Source organism: Megalops cyprinoides, chromosome 2 (genome assembly GCF_013368585.1).
Source record: "Megalops cyprinoides isolate fMegCyp1 chromosome 2, fMegCyp1.pri, whole genome shotgun sequence".
Taxonomy (NCBI): Eukaryota; Metazoa; Chordata; class Actinopteri; order Elopiformes; family Megalopidae; genus Megalops; species Megalops cyprinoides.
Window position 1 is genome coordinate 35940358 of NC_050584.1, and position 16619 is coordinate 35956976.

The following is a 16619-nucleotide window of genomic DNA, read 5'->3' on the forward strand; positions in this document are numbered from 1 at the left end:
CGCCCTCTGCGTAAGCGGAGTATGTACGCATTGCTGCCTCCTGCCGGTTAATTAACCCTTTCATGCATACGGTCACACCAGTGTGATTATCCATTTAGCGCGTATGCTCAAATGTGCGATTTAAACACAAGATTGGAAAAATTATAGCTCATTTTAGCTTTGAAGAAACAGCGATTTAACGTTAAAAAATATAGCAAATTCTAACTGAAAACTATGAGAAGCTTAATAACACTAATGAAAACATAAACCATGTAACGTAACACACGTGCTACATAGCATAAAATAAGTTAGGGTTAAACAAAGGGTTAAAAACTACAACGCATTTGGTCTTTGCAAACGGAAATGATGTATGTGTTTATCTGCATATGGAGCGGGGAAGTGAGGCCCCCCCCCCCCCCCGTCCCCCCGGTAGTGTGCATGAAATATCTATTAACTTAGATTTAAACAATAATAAATTAAAATCGTTACATACCTATAATATTAAAAACATCTGTAAAACCACAAAAATGAAAGATTGCCCTGCTCTGGTTAGAAAAACTGCAATGGTATTGCCTACAACAGATGCTTATTAGTTGTTGCTATGGCTAGTTTTACCACCTGAAGATGCTTTCTAAGAGGTTCAGCCTTAGAAGTTAGAAGCTACCACTCTCTCAGAACAGAGAGCTTCCAACGTGCTAGTCTAAGTAGCTAGACGACTGGTTAAGTATCAGTGAACTAAAAACTGCTAGGCTAAACTTGAATGCATGCTATTCGGCTTGGTAATGTTATCTTTCGTCTGCCTTCTGACAACATTAGCTTGGTAGCTATGCAGCATCCAAATTGTTTTATTTGACTCTGTCATTTGGGCTGGCAGATGTAGGGGTAAAAGGAGGAGAATGTGTTATTTGGTTAGGGAAAATGTGAGAAAATAACATTTACTTGCTTTACTTTTCACTTTCTTTACTTACTTTTCATTTGCTTATTTCCTTATTTATTTATTCAAATGCAAGCCTGTGCTTAATTTGCTGTCCCCTGTTTGTGTAGTTTTATGTAGACCTATACTGTACGTGATTCACCATACAGCACGAGTACAGCATCATAAATAATTTAAAAAAATGATGTCATTAACTGATATTATTAAGTGCAGAAAACTGGTAAAATGGTTTCAGAACAGCATTTTAAGAGCTGAAGTTTATTGTTTACTGGCTTTATCTGCCTTCTATCCATGGGCAATGGTATTTCTTTTTTAATTTGTATGCTTGGTGTAAACATATTTTTTTTATTTAGAGTGCTTTCTAAATTAAACTATTCTTTATCTACCAGGAACAGAATCTGTTACAGCCACAGACACCACAAGACATTTCATAAGCAGCCCCATCACCAGACTCATCAGTAGTATTATCCACAAAAACAATCTTTTTAAAATACAGTATTAGCAGAAAAGGATTCATTATTCCCTTGTTAAAAAGCAATACATTACCATATTATCACAGAAAGCAGTGGGATGATACCCTGCACTACAGCCCAAACAAAGTGGTGGGCAAACCCCAGAATTACACCCAATCATGCCTTTCTACAGATCAATGTAAACTACAAGAAAACTATAGGTATTTGGCCACTGAGATTCAAAATTTGTGTGGAAAGTATGAAGACGTGCTGTAGCAACATCATTCTCAATCACAGAAACAAAGACTGGAGAAATTAAGGTAGAAAGCACATCAAAGAGCTACGACTAATTACTCTTGGCCTAAAATAAGGCCCTTGGGTAATAATGGAAGTGAAGAATGGCTCTTAAATTTGCCACGGCCTTTCAGACCACTTGTTCCATTTCAGTGATGTACAATCATCAGTCCACGTCAGCCCAACTGCTGTCTGGCAGAAGAGTAACAGAACTGAGGAATGTTTCTGAATTACTGCTTCCTTGTAACAGGTCACCCGGGTTGACAGCACAGTGTTGACGCTCGGTTCCATTTGGAGCTTAATGCAAATCCTGCACGATCATCCACCCATAACACGCAGTCGTGCATGCATGCGCACACATACAGTACACCCCAGAAATACAGTGCTGCTATCAGTGCCTCTGGCAGCCCAACTCTAACAGACTCCGTGACACTCAGGTCTCTCAAGAAGAGGTACACTGTTATGTATTTATCTCACTGGTTGAGTTCCAAGAACCTCAGAAATGTCTTCTTGACTGCATTTAAGTGAACATGGAGCAAGGGTCAGGGTTGGGAGGTTGGGGGTCGAGGGTGATCAGTTACAGACAGTAAGTATTAAGGTAAATATGCTGACCCACTGAAATGGAAATGGGGGATATATTAGTTGTTTTTAGTTTAGTCCTCCCTAGACCTTTGTTGCTTGGGGCTGTACTGAAGCCAAACATAAACTTGTCCATGCCTGAACTGAATGAAGAAATTTTTTTTTGACAGGACTCTGGCAGTGGTTTGCATGTGCTGTTTTACCACACAGTCATTAAAATATCATTTAAAAAAAAAAGTCATTACCTTTTATATGAATTACTGCATTCCTTATCTTTCACTGCAGTTATGATTCACTGTGCTACCATATTAAGCAGTGGGAAGAAGAAAAAATAAGTTCATTAACAGACAGTATGTAAAGTTTTTATCCCCTTATGTAAATTTACTTACCATGTGACCGAGTATTGTTCCGACAGCCGATGTTGGTCCGACAGCCTCACGGTACTAGTGAGTACCTTCTTTTAGTCTAGGGAGACAAAAAAAAAAAAAAAAACATTACACACCTGCATAAATACGCAATCGATATGTCCTCCAGCAAATAAGATGAGATTAAGGCCAATACAGAATGTATGCAGTTCAAGATAAAATTCATCGAAAACTGACAGAATTATCAATGATACCTTTGCTTCCTTTTTGAATACCATAAAATTTTAGATCTTAGGACACTGCAATGTGATGAATGTGTCATACAGTGCAGTTCCCAATAGTTTAAGGATGAGAATGTCAATGGTTTTTAGTGAAGGTAGTTGTTACAAAAAGTGGCTAAAGTCACATCTCAGTGCATCTGAACCACAACAATAAACATCCTGCACAGCAAATCCCAGGCACAATTTTATATTAACCCCCAAGGGCCTAACAACCTATGTATACAACTCAATTTCAGCCAATAAACCACACCATCTTGGAACCCAGATTATGACTCCTGTCAGCAAATACTATTTACCAATCCATAGGTTACAGATGGATGAAGGCTTTATTCAATTTCATGTGAAAGGTTACAGATCTGTTTTTCATTACACGCAGCTTTAAAGGATCAACAACAGAACGCCAGAAATACAGAAGACTTAAACAGGACAATCCCTCAGCTATCTCAACAGGGATAGCATACCATAGTGGATGCTTTGACTTTTTCTGAGACAGATGGGGCAGGGTGGGGTGTTCAGTGTACAAATCCAAGCCATGTTCAGCAACATGCCTGCAATACTCCTTAGCTCATAGTTGGCATGGATACATGGCAAATAGGTTATTCAGAGGAATGACACTTTTCATCCAAGAGTTCTGTTGCTCCCATGCTAAATATTCTGTAGATTCTGTGTTATGCCTGGATGCCACAATAAATCCCATTGTAAATAAGAGTGTTACAGGTTGCCTCTAGCAACTAGACTATCCACTGTAAGAGCCTTCTCAGGGAAACACAGCACTGTCATGCAAAAGAGTTAATCATCGCTCTGTCTGCAGTTGAGGTAAAACAAGTGCTGCCCTCTTTTCTGAGTTGGAATTGAGAAATAAGTAGGCAGTAACAGTCTACTGTGGCATTTATCCTAGCCCACATTAGGCTACACTTTTTTCGTATGTGCCTTTCATTAATAAATAAGACCACAGATAATGGTCTTTGCTTTTTGCTTTATCACTGAGAGAAAAATTACAAAATGGAGGAATGCACATAGAAAACAACGATGATGACAGTTATAATAATAATAATAATAATAATAATAATAATAATAATAATAATAATAATAATTATTATTATTATTATTATTATTATTATTATTATTATTATTATCAACAACAACAAAAACATTGATTAGCAAGCACTACTCTGTTGCCCTGTGTAACAGCTGGCATGTAGATTGAAGCACACTCAACTCCATACAGTGTTGAAATGAACCAAAGGTCAGGGATACCTATGGAAATTCAACAAAAGCACAAACCACTGGGGCTTCCAGTTGGGCTTCAGGAAAGATTGTATACCCAACATTTTTTACATTTTTTAGAGCAATTCTCATTCTGTTCTTGTAGAGCACTCTTTACAACAAATGGATTCCGCAGAGAAAAGAATAGAACAGTGGAGGACATGGATTTTTATTCCTTATTCTCCTTTCTCCAAACCGGCTATAAGGAAAGCAACTAATCATGAAACAGATCAAAGAAATTGTGTGGGCTAACTCAAAAGGGGGACACACAGACAGCGCACATGCCTCACTAGACCCACAAATGGAAGCTGGCCAGCTACCTGATACATCTGCCTGATACCTCGCTGACTGAGCCACTTTGATCAAAGAGCTATCCTCAAAGGCACTGACTCTTTAAAAGCCAACTTCACGAAAAATTGAAACCAAAGTTTCTGCAATAAACTCAAGTCACTTCACTGGACAAACTGACATACAGCAAGCTGCCGTAATCATCTAAACAAGCTACACCTAGTCAATTTACCTTAAAATTGGGAGAGGTCTGATCAAAATCAAGAGAGCTCATTGAGTCTTCACCTGCAGCATGTGGACATATCATCAAACCAGCTGAGGACACTCATCTTCAAATTTCACAGGAACAACAGGTGAGAGATCCTTAAACCTTACTGAAACCCTGGCACTCTGACCAAGCAGTCTCGCCTGCTGCTTTTTGCTGATTAGTCTAGCACCTTAACTTAACTGCAAAGCATTCTCTCTGTGCCTGGCCTCTCTTAAAATGAAGGGGGCCCAATGCTTCCTTCTCTACCCTTTGGCCCCTTTTAGTTCAAATGATACCCTCTTCAATGACCCAACCACCTGTGTCTTAACAGGCCATAAGATGTCCTCAGTTTTCCAGTGAAAAAGGGGTAAAACAGGGCTGTCTACTTTTGTTCGCCCTCTCCCTAGATCTTCTAGCCCAGGCAGTCAGACAAAATCCCCTCATCTTACCCATACACATGAATGGCACTGTGTATTGCATCTCCTTATATTCAGACAATATACTCCCTCTATTATTCAGACTATCACAACCCAGCTCCCCATATCCTCTCATTATTTAAGCAATTCAGATCATTTCCAGGTTATAAAATTAACTGTTTAAAATCCACCTTAATGGCTCACAATATCTGTCTTAATTCAGCTAGCCATCCACTTAAGCCATCCAGTTTTCCAGTTTTCGCAGTACAGAGAAAGACTTCACAGATCTAGGAATCTGAGAGAAAATTCCACCCAACTCTGAGGAAAAGAAACGTCTTGGACATGTCAGATAATCTCAAAAAAGGCTTGGGTAGGTGGTTCCCACAACACCTTTCATTGCCTGACAGGATGTCTGTAGCAAAAATGAATATTGTCCCTCATTTCAACTTTTGATTTTCCATGGTTCCTCTCATACTCTCATCTAGATTCTTTAAAGAAATTTATACTATGTACGGGACTTTTATTCATAATAATATAAAATCTAGAACTTGTCTCTCAATACTACAGCAGTCCAAATCTTCTGGTGGGTTTGCTTTTCCAAATTGTATTTTTGATCTTTTCAATCAAGAATAATTAAATCATGATTTGACACCTAATCAAAGCTCTCTTCCTGATAAAGTAGGACAGCTATGCCTCTACGAATTCAGGATTTACCATTTTCAGGTGTGAAGCAAATAACTTCCACTATATCAGCAGGCTTGATTTTGGCTAAGCTACATGTATGGATACAAGCATGTAAATATTTGACCTTTACTTTGAAGTTCCACAAAGTGTCTCCTGTATGGTTTAATAATAATCTTCCGTTGGGCTCTAAACTGTGTCTTCTCTCTTTGGTAAAATGATAATATAAACCGTGGTTATGCCCATTTTTTCTGTAATTGTAAACAAACAAACAAAAAAAAAACACAAAGAAATCTGGCACAGGAATGACACAATGTAGTCCCCTTGATCCTGAACATGGTGAGTGAGGATGACCCCCCACCCTTCCCACCCACATAAAGGAAAATGATCCCAAGTGCACATTATGTCTGGCCCAGACTTAATCCTAACCACATCTGCACTTTTTGCAGCAAACACAATGACTGTTCTGCCTAAGAAAAGGGATCTACTTCAGATACAGTGTACTGCATGTAATGTGTTCAACACTCTCCTCTTGGTTTTACACGGCCTAAAACACATAATAGGCTAATGTTTTGTTGAAATATGTTTTTAAAAGATCAGGGTATTAATGGTATAAGCAATAGAAGATGACCAACAGATCAGCCAAGCCAAGTGATCAGGCTGATATCTGCATTAAACCCGGTGGTCATTTAAAAGGTATGTACATACAAGAAATCAATTCTATCTTGAGATCAAGCAAACCTCTGCAAACAGCTATGACTATACCCAGCTACCAAATGGCTGGTCAGCCCTACCATGTTTACTTAGCTATAGTTTGCTGCAGAAGGTAACTACAGGTTAGCTGCCAAAAAAGGACACACTTGAGTAAAAAATAATATTAATAACAGAAGGTGTTTCCACACAGGTGTGGTTCCTGAGTTAATTAACACCCCGTTATGCACATGGTCATGTATAAAAATGCTTGGCAGGCCCAGTTGCTCAAATATTTTGGTTACCATGGCTAGGAGAGATCACAGTGATTCTGAGAGAAGGATGGGTTTTGGGGCACATTTGGAGCTACAGGGATGAAGGCTGCTTAACTTGTTGATGTTTCACACTGAACACAGCTAAATGATGTTGGTAGCTGTAAGCCTGAGAGAAAGACATCATCAACATGAAAGAGCGTACTCCTCGACCATGATGTCCATGCATTGGTTCGAGATGCAAGGCAAAACAGACAAGCAACTCTGAATCAGCTGACTGAAAATATCTATGGTGAGAGCAGGCAGTTTCATCAAGAACAGTATGTCGAGAGCATCACAGAGAAGGATACTATGGTTGAGCTGCAGTGTATAAAGCCCCTGTTATACAGAAAAATGCATGTTTTCAAGTAAAGTGGAACAAAGAACACAGGCTGTGGTCTCCTGAGCAGTGGAAAAAAGTCATATGGTCAGATGAGTCATCTTTCACCCTTTTCTCAACAAGTGGAAAATTGCATGTGTGGCACACACCAAAAGAAACCTACAGGCTTGAGTGCTTGTTCCCACAGTGAATGGTTCTGGTGGCTTTGTTATGCTGTGGGGTGCATTTTCCCGGCAGGGTTTATGTCTACTCAACCCTTTAGAGCGCAAGGTAGACGCCGATATATAAAAAGCCATTCTGAGTGATCAGCTTCATGCTGTGGTGAAGTATTTCTGTCTTGATGGGAGTGGTCTCGTCCAGTTTAGGACCTGAGACAGCGTTTAGCACCATCACAATCAAAAAAACCAAGGGATGGAAGTCTCATGGAAGAATGGTGTTGTATCCGTCTGGTAGAGTGTATATCAAATAGTAAACTTCATCGGAAAACTTTAAAACATTCAGGTCAAGATAATACTACCCCCACATTTAACAGCCTTTAATCTATTAATCATATAGAGTGTCATGTTCATTTTGCACTGAATAAGTCCGCTCCCGTTAGCTAGCCAGCTGGATCATTGATTATTGCAGACTATTATTGTATTATTGATTATTATTGTCTGTTACTAGCAAGCCAGGCAGGAGTAAAGTTGGAGTTGGAGTAAAGCATATGAGCATAAAGTGAAGAAATTCATTAAATTCCACAACACTGTCCAGCAGCATTATTCGTAATCGACTCCCATTTTGATCTAAGAGACTAGTATAGACTAGAGACTAAAGGACTCCAAGTTGTCAATTAATTTGTTCGTATGAGACGCAATGATAATTTACTCACTCTAAAACAAAAGTGACAACAAATCTGAAGGAACATGTGCAAGACTGTCAACACTGGCTAACCTTGAAGCATGCGAATGACTGTGATCCCTGGCTAACTTGAAGTAAGCCACCAGTCAGCTGAATACCATGATTGTGCATTGTATAGCATGGTTGAGGTCAATTCAATTTCATTTCAATTGTAACTCAACTCAATTGTAATTCAATTCAGGAATAGAAAATCCACACATTTATCTTCAACAAACTTTCAATTCATGAATTGGATTTCAATTCATTCCCAGAACTAACTGAACTGAAACTGAATTGACCCCAATCCTGCTATGCACTGCATCATCGTTGTATGCAGCTGGCTAATGCTTAGCTTCAAGTTAGCCAGTGTTGACGTTTACCAACAGGTGGTAACAGTACCAGCAGGCTTACAGTTATGCACATGCTGCCATGAATTCTGGTAACTGTTTTATTAGAGTGAAGAAACTCTCATTAATAAATTCTCTCTAGCAAAGTTCAATTTCATTAACAGATGAATGTAAGACTGATGGTCTCTCAGGCTGAAACTTTAGACCAGGGGTCTCCAACACGTCGCTCACCAGCTACCGGTAGCTCACTGCCTGTTTTTGAGTAGCTTGCCAAAAGGTTCTAAGATTATGTACAAAAAAAATCTGACAACAAATAAATGCACCCTGTAAACCTCTCCCCATTTCAATCCAATCAATAATACAGACGTCCCACCCCCCTCCAACACAAAATGATATCAGCTGTCAATCAAATAAGTTAGGCTACTGTCAAGTTTTCCAACACGTCACGTCAGTTACCCTGTAGGCTAGCTACTGAGATAGCAACTGAGCTAAAGCAAGGAGTTTGGTGGTGTTAGCAAGCCAGTTTAGCCTATAAAATAGCCAGGTTTATGATGAATAAAGAAAGTGGCCAGGCCAAAAAAAACATGCTATTTCCATGCGGAATGGGAATGCGAGTTTTTTTTTTTCCCACGAATGTGAAGGACAAGTGTGTGCGCCTCTTCTGCGGTACCAGCGTTTCAGTTGGTAAATGATGTTCAGCGCCACTTCAGGGACATTCTAAAGCTCGTGAAAAGGCTTAACGTGGCTTAATGTTCCAAAACAGCGATCAATGATCACCAAATTTCTCTCGGATATGTCTGGTCATAAACACTTTCACTTGTCAAAAAATCAAAACCGAAATCCTATGAGTATGGACGTTATCTTACATCAAGCGTTTTCCTCTCTACTGATGCCCATTATAAGGAAAAGGCTTAACGTGGCTTAATGTTCCAAAATAGCATCCAGTGATCACCAAATTTGTGACATAAACACGTAGTAATGTTTTCTATGACTTTGATGTGAATTTAAGATGTTTTGATATGTGTGTGACAGAGTGCTGTCACTACGGTTGAGTATGCGCTCTGACTGCCCTACCAACGAGCCTGGCTCTTTGGCGTCGCGGTCAAAGTTGCAGTTTGGTATCCCACAGACCCCGGGTTCGAGGCCGGGTTGGGTGACTGCTCTTGCCCTTCGCTGCAAGGAGCTTGACACATTGAAATTTGAAACATATGGATACAGAACATACATTTGACATGCTACTGATGTGAATTTAAGATGCTTTGATCTAAAGTGTGAGCTTTGGATATTGACATTTGATACATGTATATACAAAAAGAAGCTTAATTCAGCTGGTTAATGTGAATAAGTGTGAGTTATACGTTATGTGAATAAGTGTGAGTAATAAGACATGAGTAGCTCTCCGCCACTTTCATTTTTCCAAAGTAGCTCTCAGATGAAAAAAGGTTGGAGACCCCTGTTTTAGACTACTGATACTTCTTTTCACTGGTTTAGCCCCAACCACAGAGTGCCTGTGCCAGTCACTGTATTCATTTTTTTATTGTAAACATATGAACAAGGCAACTATTTTGAACTTTTCTGTTCAGTAACAGAACTGGATTTTTTACTGTTTTGGTAAAGAAAATTGTTTGATAGCTGTGCTGTATTTGGCAGACCTTCTTACCGGTTGTTGAGGCTTCAGTATTTTAAAAAAAGACACACAACAAGGTAGTTAGACTCAATATGCAACTGCTGCCATACTCTTGCACCTCACAGAGGACCACATGACTATCCAGTGACTATCTGTGCCCCATTTTGTCCCTGAAAGCTACACACTGAAGTGATGGTAATGACACAGGACATGTTGCCATGGGTACATCTGTACAGAAATACTGCGCAGATCCTTGGATCTGTTCCACCAGTTCATTATTTTTAGAAACTTTCACACTTACTTTCTTAACAACTGAGAACTGTGTATTTGCCACTTTTCAAGGTTCTACAAACACCAGAATTGCACAGGGTCATATTTCACTTATAGAAAACAGGCTTATAGAAAACATTACATTACAAAAAGACAATGGAATGGAAAGATTATTTTTTTATACAACACATTTTTTTCATACAACACAATTTCCATACTGCTTGTTATAGGAGAAATAAAATTAGAAGTCCTGTCCTGTGCTGATATTGGCTTAATGACATAATCTACATCCTATAGTGCAGCTGTAATTCTGACATTTCCCTAAAAGATGGAGGGAAAAAATGTAATCAGTGATCACCTCTACTGCCCAGCATGAAATGCTAATAACTCATCCATTCAAGTATTTCTAACTAAATTGATTAAATGACAGACAAAAGGACAGAATTCCTTAGAGATGCTGCACATGTGGAATTTAGACCTGTAATTTAATTAACCAACTTAAAGTTTTCCTTAATCATTATCACATTGTGGAAGAGAGACCATATTTTAAGCACTGTTTCACTGTTTCTAATGAAGTGACGGTGCAGCAGCTTCTGAACCGTGCCTCATGTTATTATGAAGATGGCTTCAGCCTCTAGCTGGAAATAAATGGTGATGAAACCTGGGGTGATTCACGCTCAGTGTGTAACTGCTGCTGCTTGAGTACTCTGATGTGGTAAGCTCCACCTTTGCATGAAGATCATTATTCAAATCCACCCAAAACATGATTTTCCCCCCTCACTGAATTAATAGCAAGAGTTGTTGTTGTGGTGTCCCATCTGTAAGTTGCAAAATTAATTTCACCCCTGCAGTAATTTTCCATTCTGCTTTTGCATCCCTGATTGCCAATTTAATTCCTTCTCACCAGTGATATATACACCTTGGACTGAGATGATTATTTCAGTGACAGTATATCAAATCTTATCACACTGATGAAAATGACCACCAGGACTCATTAGGTTTGTCAGTTACTAGTTCTGTATGAATTTATTCATATTGCTTTATTAATAATTTATTCATGTGAGTGTTGCATGAATTCAGCTGTGAAAAATAAGTCTCAAAACACATCAGACCATGAAAAATGACCTCAAATTATGACAAATTATGGGAGAAAGAAAATTATTATCCCATACAGATGACAAGAACCAAGTATATAACTCCTTCTTCAAGCCAAATTATAGTAGCCTCTACTAACTTTTGTTCACTTCATCAACACAGTTAAGTGCCTCTGTTTTGTAGACACTGAAAGTCAAGCAGTTTAAACTACAGTACTGGAATTTGTTTATAACTTCAAGAGATCCAGGCATTCAAGACTGTTTCTTTCCCTCCCTTAACAACAGTGAGAAGCACTAGCAATAAATCAAAGGGCCTTTGAGCAGCGTCAAAACAGTGGTGTCTACACTGTATTATTGATATTGACATGAACTGTATGGAGATATAGTCAAAATCAACCAAAGCTGATAAACTGACTCTCAAAATAATCCAAGTTTAACCCACTATAAAATATTGAAAAGATGCTGTCCTACAACCAAATGTGTCCAGTTAATCACGCTATGTGCTAAGACTTGTGAAAGCCAGTTAAAGCCAGAATTTTTTTTTATTGCAAATCTCAAATAATGCGAGAAGCTTGTCCCCTGAGTTTGATCTTGGGTGTCACTGAACAGTTTTCTGAGTAGATGATCAAAACAATATTGTTACAGGTAATGAAAAATTCAAAATAATTTGGATTATTTGACCTCACGTTGAAGACTGAGCAGTTTCAACATTTGAGGTGATTTTGGCTGTAGCCAGGCAGCTTCACTTATAGCGTTCAGTCCTATGGATTAGTGACTACAGTTTCAGACTACACAACCTAAACCTAGGTTTTCAATGGGATTTTTTTTGCTTTATCTGTTGATAAATGACGGAAATACTGACCTTTCGCCTGCTTCCCCTGGAGCAGCAGGTACTGTATTTGTCTGCAATTAATTTTGGTTGAAGATACCCACGTTCTATTTACATCACTGTGAAATGCTGGCTGTATGCTTCCAAAAAGGTGTGGAACATGAAATGATAAGCAGTAGTGGAGAGCCAGAGCAAGATAACTGCACTGGTGTGGTCTGGGCCTGGCCTGACATTAAAAGGATTAATCGGATCATTCTCAGTTCTCTTATGTTGCAATGCATTACAGCAGTTAGGGTCCATTTCATCTGCTATTAGAGGAGCTTCTTTTCTTCAGCTTCATGTTAAAAAAAAGGAAATTGAGCCAGATTCGAAATTCATGCAAAGAAATGATTCTGTGCTTGTAGCATGCACACAATCAACTTGACCAACATTTTATAATTCATCTGTTTGTTCTTATTTCAAACTTCTACTTCAATCCAAACAAATTTTATGACTATTCCAGACTTATTCAGACATTGTATGTGAACATAATGATATTCTGTTCAATCTTGTTTGATATAAACATAAAGATATATTAGTTAACTAATGCTACCATTCAGCTTATCAAACATATCTGCCAAATTGTTATTGTGAATTTCTCTGTACTATATGTGATAGGGGTTACATGCTTAAACCTTGCCTGATGAAGCTGTTGGCCAACTGACAGATACCATAGGAGACTGCACACAACCAACTACATATGCACACTCGCTCAGTGATGGAACACACCATCAGTGTGCTAAAAGGCTGATGAATGTGTTTGGACAAAGCAAGCAGAACACTTCTGTACACACCTGAGATGGCATGCAAAAACACATTCACCTGCTATGCTGTTTTCCTTCACTGCCAGACATATGGCAGCAGGAGGCCGCTAGGCCCAATGACCCGCTCATCGCTTCAGAAATCAGAATTGAGATTCACTATTTGCCTAGAATACATACATCTAACTGTGAGCCTTTTCACCCCTGGCTTAGATCTCTAATGTCTACCCCCCACACACTCTATATATTTTGGATACAAATTTCACTGTAAGCCAAGACAGGCTTTTTTTTTTAACTGACATCTATTTGGGATTTTCCATCATTTGAATGAGGGTATGAACAAGATTGGTTGCTTCTGCAAGTTTCATGAATCTGACAAGACTTCTTCAAACAAACTTTCCCAAGAACATAATACGCTGATTTCTACAAACATTTTGATAGATGAGGCTCGTCTGTCGGTTAATCACTGCCACTTTGCATAGAAAATTGGAAAATGGGATAATTTTTTTTTTTGATTGGAGTGGCTTCAGAATTTTCACCTTTGTTTGAGTCCACTTGTGAAGTGGATGAGACCTGTCCCTGCCAAAAAAGCCCCAGCACAGTACTGAGAACGGGTTTAATTGGGTCAGCTGGGAACAGCATGAGGAGGTGGGATGATCAAGGTCAGGAGATGCCAAGTAAAGGTTCGCTGCGGCAGGCAATGTGTTCTGTTACAGAGCTTTTTTGCATGAGCATGGCTCACTGTTTCATATGAAAAGAATGTGAGCTCATTGACTGCTCACACTTACTACTTACAGAGTACATGCACAAAATATAACTAATAGTTTGTAGGGCTGCCCCCGACCAAAGATTTTCCTAGTGGACTAGTAGTCGTTAGTTCAAGCCATTAGTCGACTAGTCGTCGCACGTTTATGATGTTAATTTCATTATCTAAATACATATTTTTTGAGGTATCAGAAAATGGTTTGAGTACCAGGGCTGAAAAAGGATGCTATAAGTAACATTGTTAACACTGTACTACATTGCAGAGAAATACAAAACCGTAATAATGAGCCTTTAAAATACAAAGCGCACGCACAAAGAAAACTAATGGAATAACCTTTTCGTGTGTACAGTCACACCGGTCTGATTAGCCATTTTGCGCGTATGCTAAAAAAGGTGCGATTAGAACACTAGTTTGGAAAAATTCTAGTTAATTTTAGCTTTTAGGAAACTGATTTAAAGTTAAAAAATACTGACTGAAAACTATGAGAAGCTTAATGCTAATGAAAACATAATGAACCATGTAACGTAACAACCGCGCTACATGGCATAAAAATAAGTCACGTGCGAAAGGGTTAAACTGTTAACAGTTAATATATTTTCAAGTTCAAATTTGCCTTATCAATAAAAAAGCCGTTCTTTAATGTTGTCAACCGTCATTTTGTGCTTTTTTTTTTAAGTACCGGTTCAGGCACCGTTTGGGCACTGGTACCGTTTTAAAAGTATCGCTTTAGCACCAGTGTTGGAAAAAACCCGAATACCCAACCCTAGATTTAAGCCCTTGTTACACCTGTATGAGTAATCTAACTTGTTTCCACACAAATTTCCACACAGTTCTTTTTTTAAAGGGCGTGTAAATATGCATTATATACACAGAGGGTTGAAGTTAAGATGGAAAATATAACAGGATTTTTTCTAATTCTTGCTAGCTGACTGTGGAATACTGAACTTTGAATATGTTCAGCTCACTGACCTCAAAACACTGAATGGTATACCCTGAAGTAATAAACCCTAGGGTGAAATCATGGTCCCAGAAGTGTCATGTGACAAAGGGCAGATTGGGACTGGAGGGGCTCTTATGGAGACAATCTAGTAAACTGAAGGGTCAAAGTAAATCATATTTCCTCTGGTAAAAACAACAGCTCAGAACCTTCACAACTGGGCAGATTGTTAAATTCAATTCAGTAAGTATGTCCCTTCTTGCTGAGCATTTTCACGTGAGTCTCAAACAAGTCCATGAGCATTTTTCAATCTGGTTCTCAAACAAGCTGCTGATACCAAAACATGTGGGATGTTTCCTTTGCTTAAACACAAGTCCATAAAATAAGAATGCAAGGGTAATAAAATTACCAGCCTCTATTCCTTTAATTTTTTTCCTTTTTTGAAATTTAAATTGTTTTTTTTTTTTTTAATTGTTAGGCATTTTAGATGCATTCAAGCACACATACTATCAGATTAAAGTCCACGCTTAGTCATCAATTTCTCACAGCCGTGGAGAGAACATTACCCATCAGAATGAACCACCCGCTGCACAGGAAATCTACAAGCATGCAAAGACTCCTGATTGTTTTGTGGAAAACACAGACTTTTCCTGAAGTAGGAAAAAGTACTAAGGAGACATCCGGTATCACATGTTGCTTGCTGAATGTGACTGACATGACTGCAAAGGGTCACTTGCACAGCTCTAACATCAATGGACCATGCAGAAAAAGCCCTACAACCCGACCTGCACCCAACTGTTTCAGGCTTATAATTGCACCATAAGACTCAGTTCCAGTCAGGTCAGGCTCAGTATTTCTGGATGTGAGAGTCTGATCTCATTTTGAATTAATTACATATGCACAAAGGGAACGTCTTTAAGGCTATCAAATATATCGCACTTGAACGGAGGATTGATTTATTTACTCACTTACTTAGACAGGGAGAACTTAATGTCGCTTATGTGCCATCCATTTTCCCAAAAAGGTCTGTTTGCTTGTTGAACAGTTGAGCTGAATCTAAAAAAAAACAACTCACTGTTATCATTATTTGTTATTATTATTCCATCTGATTTCTGAATACAGCTCCTCCTACAGCTTTTTAGTTACACCTATGACACTTGGTCAGTGCCTTGAGGTGGCATTGGATTGTGTTGCTTGTGCTTTTTGTGTCAATGCCTTGTAAGATTACAAGTTTGTAAGATTACAAGTTTTTATTTCACCATATAGTGTGCTGTTTTCCCACCAAAGACAGACTGCAATGTGTTCATTTGTTAAACTACTGAATGTTACATACTGTGGCTTATGTATTTTTGTACAGCCCTTTATTCATTGAGCGCACTGTGTTTTATCAAAAAGGACAGGCTTTTGGTAAGATCGCTTTGATTAATGCTGAATTTCATTATAGTAATTGCAAGAATTTTCACACACGGGTCCCCCAGCCAGGATGGGGTCAGGGTCGGGTGGAGTCAAGAAACAGGTAACAAGTTATTATCTTTAGGCCAGGTTTGGTTCAGGTATTTAAGTACATAGGTTGGGTTGGGCTCAAGTTTTAGGCCTGCACAGATCTTTAAATTTAAAGATAAGGTACAGCAGAACCTTGAAGACCTAAACCTCAGAGCTGCAAACAACTCAGACAGCCAAACAGGTTTGAAACCACACATATGCAAAAAACATGGAAAATTGACAATTCAAAATGACAAAAAAAAACATAAAGGAGTGACTGTCAATTGATACAAAACCTGAAATAATTACAAAACTAGAGAAAGGGATAGGACATAGCACCATGGTAAGAGAGTAGAACACAGGGAAAGCCACCGTTTCTGATACCAGAAAGGTCTAGCATAAAATCAAGCAGTTCACAACTGAGGATAAAAACAGCAAGGAGCATATGCACCATTTGAAAACCTG

At 38.7% G+C, this 16619-nt stretch overlaps 1 protein-coding gene across 2 annotated transcripts in view; it reads right to left on the reverse strand.

The window, feature by feature from the left end:
• Positions 1 to 16619, reverse strand: part of LOC118772998 (F-box-like/WD repeat-containing protein TBL1XR1) — a 62050-nt gene that overhangs the window by 28119 nt on the left and 17312 nt on the right. For both annotated transcript variants that reach the window (XM_036521723.1, XM_036521722.1), the window contains exon 2: positions 2628 to 2703. The gene's annotated coding sequence lies outside the window, so the exon portion shown is untranslated. The remainder of the gene's footprint in view (positions 1 to 2627; positions 2704 to 16619) is intronic.